The following is a 10,507-nucleotide window of genomic DNA, read 5'->3' as shown; positions in this document are numbered from 1 at the left end:
CCACTGGACTATGTGTGGTCAGAAGATCGAAATGTAATTAGTTGCACCTGTTGTGCCCCCTACCAGAATCATTGGTGGAAGTGCCAAACCGTGCAATGGACTGTAAGTGCACACTTAGAGTTTTTTCTTTATAAGAATGTTTGCAACGTTAAAGTGTCTGTGCCTCCCATAAAGGGAAGAAAAGTTCTACAGTTTTACAGTTATGCATAACAAAAATTTTGCAATTCCTTCCACAATTTTCTGTTGTTTTCAGCCCGAGGACATGCTGGGATTCGCTGTGGGGGAGTGTGGCGCCCCTGAGGCTTCCGTCGCCACAGGAACATTGCACCCCAGCCAGAGGTGTGATGTCCCATTCTGGGTAAGGAAAGGAGTGAACGCCGGTACTCAGGCAAATCTACACTACACCCATTGTTAGGTACACACTGGGACCAGGGACAGTGGCAGCAACCCTCCCATGCTGCATGCTGGGAGGGGCCGTAAGACCCATCCTTGCTCCTATAGGGTAGATCATAGCAACTGGGGAGGTGGGAGGAGCCACCAGAGAGCAGACAGGGAAAGGAAGGTCAAGTTTAGTCAGAGAGTGAGTTGAAGTTGGAGAGGGAGGAAGGAGGAGGAGGTCTGCGGGAGGCAGACGAGAAGGAGAAGCAGAAAGAAAGCTCTAGTCAGACAGGAGCTAAGAGAAGAAAGTGACGCTTCCTGGTGAAGAACCTGGGACTCAGAGGGTCCAGGTGACACCAAGCAGAGGAAGAGAAGGGATTCCAGGGCCACAGATAGCTTTTGAGCTGGTGGCCTGTTCCACAAAGTAATTCGGTGGAGGGATCAAGCTGCAACAGGAGACGGTCCCTAGAAACCGGAGGAGTGAAAAATCATCTCCAACAGTAAAAACCGAGGCCCAGGGAAAGTTGAAAACTACCCGGGCCATAGCCCACAGCAGAAACTCTAGAAAAGGGGAAAATAACCGACAGGCGAGCTCCCAGCCCGGAGGCTGTAGTGGAGGCCTAGCCAGGTTCATCCTACAAGGGCAAGGCTTTAGGAGACAGCTGAAGACAGAGACACTATAGAGAAGGGTACCGGCTTTCATTCCAGGATTTACCCAGGATCGGCGGAGGTCCCTGACAGTGGGTTCCAGCCGCCCAAAGGCACCAGTGTGCTGCAGCCCAGGAAATGTGAGTAAAGACCTTGGAATTGCACCCTCTGGTGTTGTCTCAGTTATTGTTGCCTGCATAGACTTCCATCACACCATAGACTCTCACGAGCACCAACTGTTGCCCCGGGGTACCGCTCTACCTGTGGGGAGCAGGACCATCCAAGCTGCCATACCATCAGCCCGGGAGGCCCCATACAGCAGCAGCGGCTTAATAGCTGCAAACCACAGGTGGCGTCACGAAAATACAAACCAACCCCACTGAAGCCATATTAATTGACCCCACCAGGGTACGGAGTCGGGCCCAGCCACCACTGACTACCCCCGGACTAGTCCGGCCCGGCACCGGGTGTCCCATAGCCCTGGGGTGGGTGAGTCACTTCTCTATGGGATTTAGGTCAGGTGAGTTTGCTGGCCAATCAAGCACAGTGATACTGTGGTTATTAAACCAGGTATTAGTACTTTTGGCAGTGTGAACAGGTGCCAAGTCCTGCTGGAAAATCAAATTTCCATCTCCAAAAAGCTTGTCGGCAGAGGGAAGCATGAAGTGCTCTAAAATTTTCTGGTAGACTGCTTTGCTGACTTTGGTCTTCATAAAAGACAGTGGATAACATGGCTCCCCAAACCATCACTGATTGTGGAAACTTCACACCTTTTTCTACCACACTTTTTCCTTCCACTCAACTATCTATTAATATGCTTGGATACAGCATTCTGAACAGCCATCTTCTTTAGCAGTGACCTTTTGTGGTTTATCCTTCTTGTGGAGTGCGTCAATGATTGACTTCTGAATATCTGTCAAGTTAGCAGTCTTCCCCATGATTGTATAGCCTACTGAAATAGACTAAGGCGGGCTTTGCACGCTGCGACATCAGTAACAATGTGTTACCGATGCTGCAGCGATAGTCCCGCCCCCGTCGCACGTTCGATATATAGTGAAAGCTGCCGTAGCGATTATCGCTACGGCAGCTTTACACGCACATACCTGCCGTGCGACGTCCCTCTGGCCGGCGACCCGCCTCCTTCCTTAGGGGGCGGGTCATGCGGCGTCACAGTGACGTCACACGGCAGGCGGCCAATTGAAGTGGAGGGGCGGAGATGAGCAGGATGTAAACATCCCGCCCACCTCCGTCCTTCTCATTGCAGCCGGGAGGCAGGTAAGGTGAAGTTCATCGCTCCTGCGGCTTCACACACAGCGATGCGTGCGGCCGCAGGAACGAGGAACTACATCGTACCTGTCGCTCCCCCGGCATTATGGAAATGTCGGAGGCTGCAGCGATGATACGATGACGACGATTTTGCGCTCGTTCATCGTATCATCTAGGATTTACACACTACGACATCGCAAGTGACGCCGGATGTGCGTCACTTTCGATTTGACCCCACCGACATCGCACCTGCGATGTCGTAGTGTGCAAAGCCCGCCTAAGGGTATATGACTACGATCAGTTAGGACTCGCTGCGTTCAGAACTCAGCAGCTCCTGACCTGCGGAGCCACACGTCTCCTTCGCAGGAAAACGCAGGAGACCACAGGTGACTGTGCCCACGATCAGGGTTCAGTGCGCTGTGGTCTCCTGCTTGTGTTCTCCCTACGGAGGACGCAGGCATTTCTGCAGCAAACAATTGACATGCTGCGGTCTGGAAACATGCACCGCTGGTCAGTGTTTGCTGCGGAGAAAAGAAGCACAGTGGGCACGAGATTTCTAGAAATCTCGACCACTATGCTTGTACTGTATATTGCAGTGTTTTGGACGCAGCTGAAGCATGCTTTGTCCAAAACGCTGCAAATTCTGATCATGGACACGCAGCCTTAGGGACCATTTTCAACGCTTAGGAAGTCTTTGCAGGTGTTTTGGGGTAATTAGTCTAATTTTCTGAGATAATGACTTTTGGGTTTTCATTGGCTGTAAGCCATAATCATCAACAGTAATAGAAATAAACACTTCAAATAGATCTTTCTGTTTGTAATGACTCTATCCTCTTCATGACACATGACAGACTAAGTACGTCATAGATCGTGTCAGGTGATTTGAACAGCTGACATGCGCGGCTATCAGGCACAAGTGGATTTGCTACCCACCCGTGCCTGTTAATCCCTTACAGAGCTCTGTGAAAATGTCACAGCGCGCTGTACATGCTGGCCGCGGTAAGAATCCACTTGCCCGGCTGATGGTGGTTGATGTGACCACGTGGATCCGATAGTTGTCATGGTAGCACAGGGTCATGTGATGACTCCTTTAGCTATCCTGAGTCAGTTCCTCAGCTGGCAGGAGAGCAGCTTTCTGCAAATCAGATCAATGCTGTTCTGATCTACAGAAAAGAATGAGCGATCAGATTTCTGATCCTTATAGTCCTTTAGTGGGACTAGTAAAATAAAAAAAAGATAAAAAAAATAAAAAATCACCCCCATTCAATTCACCCCCCATTTATCCCAATGAAAACTAAAGGGTTAAAAAAATAAAAAAATATACACATATTTGGTATCACTGGGTTCAGAAATACCCGATATCTCAAAATATGAAATCAATTAATCTGATTGGGAAAAGGCGTGGCAGCAAAAAAATCCAAACACCAAAATTACGCTTTTTGGTCGCTGCATATTTTGCGCAAGATGCAATAAAAGGCGATCAAAATGTAGCATCAGCATAAAAATAAAACTATTAAAAACACCAGCTTGAGACGCAAAAAATAAGCCCTCATTTGGCAAGATTGTCGGAAAAATAAAAAAAAGTTACAGCTCTCGGAAGAAGGGGAGGAAAAAAAACAACGGCAAAGTGGAAAATTACCCGGGGGTGAAGGGGATATATAATATATTACTGAAATAAATGAACTTTTTGATGATATTCTAATTTATTGAGATGCGCTTATAGATTTTTTTTCAACTTATGCAACTATGTAACTCCCGATGGAGTCATGAATGTGGAAGGGCCAATATTTACATGTTTTTTTGCTGTAGCAATAAAATGTACAGCACAATGTGAATGAGATACAGTGAGCTTTGTTGTTAGTCCTGCTTTTCTGTTGAATCCTAGAAGCTTCTTTCTCTTATCTAGTTATCGTACAATACTGTTTAGTTTTCAGTGACCTCAGATGCCCCCTTGTGGGAAGAAGGGATATCCTCTCATTTTCTGTACAAGTTTTCTTGTTCTGAAATAAATAATTGTGGTAGAAGCCTCATTTTTGTAGCTTTTGCATTTTCCCAATTGTTAATGTGTTAAGTGACACCCAGCTGTTCTCTACTACGGTGACAAACTGCTACTTCTTTGTGTTGGAACATGAGAACTTCTTTTATGTTGTTTTGCTGAATTTCATCTGGTAGCTCCAACATAATCTGCTGCACAGTTATAAATCACGCCTAACAATACATGTTAGTGTATGGGCTGCACACAACTGCTCATGATTAAGACCCACATTCCTAATTCCTGCAGGTCAGGGAAAGTTTGACTAGCCTCTGACTGTGCTCTTAAATGACCAAATGTCATTTCTGATAACGTCTGTTTGACTTTTTTGTTGATTCAAATAAATCAGAAGAAATGGTTTCAACTTACACATATTAAGAGTTGGAAGTGTATTTGTATTAATTTCTTGTAGACTGACTTTAAAACACGTGTGCATTTATGGCCACTGCCGGGCTCGCACTCACAGAAGGTGACTCTCTGTATATGAATCCAAATCCACTCTTTACCTATACGGTTAAATAAACGGTATGCAGATGAATACTAGTCAGAAAACACTAATCGTAAATTGGCCTCCTTCTGGTGACTATTGGCCTATAGAAATGTTAAAGTATACTGTATATCTCAAAAAAGTTCCAAAATATACTTTAGGCTAATGCGGGCGTCACACGGGACGATCCATCCTCCTTCGTTTGTGAGTCATGGGCAATTAGTTGCCCGTGGCGCACAAAGTCGTTAACCCCCTGTCACACGCACTTACCTCCCGGACGACCACACTGTGGTTGGCGAATATCCTCTTCCTGAAGGGGGAGGGACGTTCGGCGTCACAGCGAGGTCACACAGCGGCCGGCCAATAGCAGAGGAGGGGCGGAGATGAGCGGGACGTAAACATCCCGCCCACCTCCTTCCTTCCTCATTGCCGGCGGGACGCAGGTAAGCTGCAGTTCATCGTTCCCGGGGTGTCACACGGAGCGATGTGTGCTGCCCCGGGAACGATGAACAACCGGCGCACAGAAGAAGAAACGACTTTTTGAAAATGAGCGACATGTCAACGAGCAACGATAAGGTGAGTATTTATGATCGTTCACTGTCGCTCGTAGCTGTCACACACTACGATAAGTCAAACAATGCCGGATGTGCGTCACTTACGACGTGACCCCGCCGACATATTGCCCGATATATCGTACCATGTGACGCCCGCGTAAGTGTAGTAAAAGTGTGTACTAAGGGTAGGTTTACACAAGTGATTCAAAATATCATTAGTTTAATACAGAAAACTCTAATAACTTTTGTCACTTGTCATTCATGTGCTTCCATGTTCAATAGCACCAGCTATTAAAACCTTACATGTTAAAAAATTGTAATTTGTCCGTAAAAATGGCCGCTATACTTTCACTCCATATGGTATGAGATTTTTTTCTTTGGTTCACCTTATATTTGGTTCACCTTATAGACTTGAGCTTGTGACCTTCATCTGAATTCCGTAAAAATTGAGTGCATGCTGCAATTTTTTTCATATGCAGATTTAGTCCTCTTTCACACGTCCGTGAAAAACCACGTACGTTTTTCACGGACGTGTCAGAGGTGCGTTTTGCCCTCCGTGAGCCATATTTATGGCACACGTGTGTTCTCCGTGTGTTATCTGTGATAACACACGGAGAACGGGAACTTTCTGATCACCTGTCCCTGGCTTTGCTGTCCGTGGTGCTGATCTTCGGTCTCCGGTCCTGTCGACTCCCCGCTGCTGCTGCTTCTGGCCGCAGTGCAGTGAATATGCAATGATAATAATGAGCGGCGGTCGGAATCAAGTGACAGCAGCGGCAGAGACAGGAGGGCTGGAGAAGGTGAGTACAGTTTTTTTTTTCTCAAACACGTGTGTTTTCTCCGGCGCGTGTCACACGGAACACCTCTGTGTGGTCCGTTTGCGTTCCGTGTGACACCCATGATGCCAGAGAAAAACGGACATGTTGACGGGTGGAGCACACGAACACACGTATGCTCCACATGTACAAACGGTCCATGGCAGAACACGCATGTGAGCGCAGACCCATTGATTTTAATGGGTCTACGTGTGCCCATGTCTCCGGTATGTGAGGATAAGGACCAAACACATACCGGAGACATGGACGTGTGAAAGAGGCCTTAGTCAGTGAAAGAAAATCGCTCATCTGCATTGACTCACTGAATCACATTGGCCTGTTTTTTTTAAAATCCTAAAAGTGTCTTTCTTTCACCATTCAATGCTCGAAAACCCCCACTAAAATGCTAAAAAATGATCAAAAGAATGTAAAAACATCTTGCTGTGCATATGATGAGTATTTTGAAGTTCTCTTTAATGGGATCCTGTCACCAGGTTTTTACCTTATGAGCTGCGGCCACCACCAGTGAACTCTTATATACAACATTCCAGAATACTGTATATAAGAGCCCAGGCAGCTCTGAAGAACATAAAAAACACCTTTATAATACTCACCTAAAGGGGGTTTACACGCTACGACATCGCTAATGCGAAGTCGCTGGGGTCACGGAATTGGTGACGCACATCCGGCTGCATTAGCGATGCCGTTGCGTGTGACACCTATGAGCGATTTTGCATTGTGGCAAAAACTTGCAAAATTGCTCATCGGTGACATGGGGTCCATTCTCAAATATCGTTACTGCAGCAGTAACGAAGTTGTTCGTCGCTCATGCGGCAGCAGACATCGCTCCGTGTGACACCGCAGGAACGAGGAACCTCTCCTTACCAGCCTCCCGACCGCTATGCAGAAGGAAGGAGGTGGGCGGGATGTTACGTCCCGCTCATCTCCGTCCCTCCGCTTCTATTGGGCGGCGGTTCAGTGACGCAGCTGTGATGCTGAACGAACCGCCCCCTTAGAAAGGAGGCAGTTCGCCGGTCACAGCGACGTCACCGGGCATGTAAGTACGTGTGACGGGTCTGGGCGATGTTGTGTGGCACGGGCAGCGATTTGCCCGTGTCGCACAACAGATGGGGGCGGGTACCCACGTTTAAAGCCCGCTTAAGGCTCCTTCTCCATCTTGTGATATTGCCATTCATATAGAGGTCATCATTGCGCTCCTGCACATGCGCACTTTAACTGAGGCAGATCGAAGTACTGTAGTACGCATGCATGAGTGGTCTTTATTTATTTATTGGTCGAACTTATATGCCACCCCTCTCCAAACACTCGGTGTGGCTCACAACAACGTAAGTATACAACAACATATGATCCCTATCAGTATGTCTTTTTTTTTAATGTGGGAGGAAACCAGAGTACCCAAAGGAAACCCACACAAGCATGGGGAGAACATGCAAAATCCTTTCAGATGTTGTCCTGGGTGGATTAGAAAGCAGAACCCCAGCACTGCAAGGCTGTAGTGCTACCCACTCAGCCATCAAGCCGACCTTTCCTTGCGCCTGCGCATTACTTTGCTCTGCCCTCAGCCTGGTAGATCTAAGTGCGCCTGTGCAGAAGCACAATGGAGGCCTCTCTATGAATGATGCAGGACGCATCATGCTCAAGGAGCTGGGCAGGAGGATGGCAATTGCCTAAGATTTAGGAGGTGTTGGACCGAGAGCAGTGACACTCATCGGACCGGACCACCCCCTAGGTGCGTATTACAAAGGTTTTTTTTTACATTATACAGAGTGCTCTGGACTCTTATATACAGTGTTCTGGAATGCTGTATATAAGAGCTTACTAGTAGCGGCCACAGCTCATGAGAGAAAATCCTGGCGATATGTTCCCCTTTAATGCTTCAAGCTTTCAAAAGACTCCAAGAGTAAGGCCATGTGCACACGTTGAGTATTTTGTGAGTTTTTTACCTCAGTATTTGCTAGCCAAAACCAAGAGTGATGCATGTACTTCCATTATACCTTTCCTCTAATTGTTCTAATCAGGAGCATAATGATCGCTGTTGCAGTGATCGTGACCGCAACCGGGTCGTGCTGCAGGGGGCTGCCATCACCAGCGCCTACTTCAGCTAGATGTACATCCGAGTATACAGAGACCCGTCGAGTCCCTGCATTGCTATACACACTGTTGGCCAATAAGAGTCCAGCAGCGGACGTTGGCGTGCCTGTGAATGGGGGCACCATGGCGATGTTAGCTTTGAGCTCCTGCGCTAGCTGTACAAAAGGATGTCATGCGCCGGGGTAGCAGAGAAGGTGAGTAGAGTCGTATTTTTGTTGTTTTTTTTTAAATGCAGAACGGGAACATACAGCAGCGATGAAAAGTTTTGCTTTTTTTTTTAAAGTATGATTACTTCTGTCTGGTTGTTGTGATGTCATTTTCCTGGAGATGAATTGAAAGTGCATAATTTTAACCAAAATGCTTTTGAATATAGGTATGGACATTTAAAGGGGTTATCCGGCTTATTTTGACTTTTTTTTTATTATTTCCCTATTGGGCTACATTGGGGCAGGTAAGTAGATAGTGAGCACTTACCTGCCCTGCTGTCAGCCCCTTTCCCCGGCTCAGAGTGGTCATGTGACCGCTCCTGCCGCGATTTTGCTGCTTCCGGTCATTTCATGACAACATGGGCAGGGCCATGTTGACATGCAAATCTGGAACAGCATGTTGCCGCCCTGCTGGGCGAGTACAGTGCTCCCACCTCCCACTTATTCCCCCCGCACCCCATACTCTGCCCACAACCTCCCCCTGCACTGCTGTGGGGTCTGTCACCTGGGGGAGGGGCCTGGCGGCGGCTGCCATGGTTTCACCGCCAGCACCAGGCCCCTGCTCAGGATCGCACATTCAAATGTACCGGCATCACAGATCCCAGATGCCGATATATTTGAAAGCGCTGATGAGAGGGAGCGCAGCGCTGCTTCTCATCACTGTCCCGCTGTCTGTGCTCTCTTCAGCACAGCGGTGACGTCACTACTGTGCTGATATGTCCAGAGCACAGACAGCGCGCGAACGTGCAGGAGCGGCGGGGACCGAGGACGGGTGAGTATGTACTCCCTACAGGTGTTCCCTATGGTGGTATGGGGGGGTCGGTGCAGAGCGCCATGTGTGCGTGCGGTGCAGAGCCATATGTGTGTGTGTGCGGTCCAAAGCCATATCTGTGTGTGCAGTGCAGAGCCATATGTGTGTGTGCGGTGCAGAACCATATGTGTGTGTGCGCGCGGTGCAGAGCCATATGTGTGTGTGCGGTGCAGAGCCATATGTGTGTGTGTGCGGTGCAGAGCCATATGTGTGTGTGTGTGCGGTGCAGAGCCATATATATGTGTGCAGTGCAGAGCCATATGTGTGTGTGCAGTGCAGAGCCATATGTGTGTGTGGTGCAGAGCCCGATGTGTGTGTGTGGTGCAGAGCCATATATGTGTGTGGTGCAGAGCCCGATGTGTGTGTGCAGTGCAGAGCCATATGTGTGTGTGTGGTGCAGAGCCCGATGTGGGGCTGTTATTTTTAATGCTGTAGGGATAACAGGTCAGTGCTGGGCAGAATACTGACATGGAATGTGTGTGCAGGGGGCGGGGCTGGACACTGAGGCTGGGCGGTGCCAGCTGTGACTGGGAGGTTTTGCACAGGAAGTTATCATGTTTACTAGAGCTGAATGTAAACAAAGAGCTGCAGAGAATAAAGTCATAACTCAAGAGGAACAAAAGTTAGTAAACAAAAAATAACAATGTAGGGGTGTTTTATATGACAATACAGCACAGATTAGCGTAACAAAAATTTTTGAGTTTATGTCGGTCAACCCCTTTAACTAAAGAAAACTGACTGTCAAAAGTTTTGCATATACTATTTATTGATTACAACATAGAGAGTAATTAATTTTTTACAATGCCATAACTTATTATTTTGTAGCATAACCTCTTGCTTTAATTACTGCACCCCACCGACCGGGCATTGAAGCCACTAGGGTATGGAAGACATCTTGAGAGATCTTGTTCCATTCCATTTGCAAATCTGCAAACAATTAATCTTTTATTGCTATGGGTATGGGTCCCAACTCATCGCCCTAACACATCCCTAAAGTGCTCCATGGGATTTAAATCAGGTGATTGAATTGGTCATTGCAACAGGTAACATTTTGCTAACCAATTTTTGACTAAATTGGATGTGTGCTTCGGATCATTTCCTTGCTGGAATTTCCAGACCCTGAGAAGGAAAAAAAGTGATCCAGCTCAACTGGGGCAAAGTCCGGCATGCAAGGATAACACTCTGGCAGTGCAAGGGT

The sequence above is a fragment of the Anomaloglossus baeobatrachus genome, chromosome 4 (genome assembly GCF_048569485.1).
Source record: "Anomaloglossus baeobatrachus isolate aAnoBae1 chromosome 4, aAnoBae1.hap1, whole genome shotgun sequence".
NCBI classification, from domain to species: domain Eukaryota; kingdom Metazoa; phylum Chordata; class Amphibia; order Anura; family Aromobatidae; genus Anomaloglossus; species Anomaloglossus baeobatrachus.
This window is presented reverse-complemented; position numbering follows the sequence as displayed.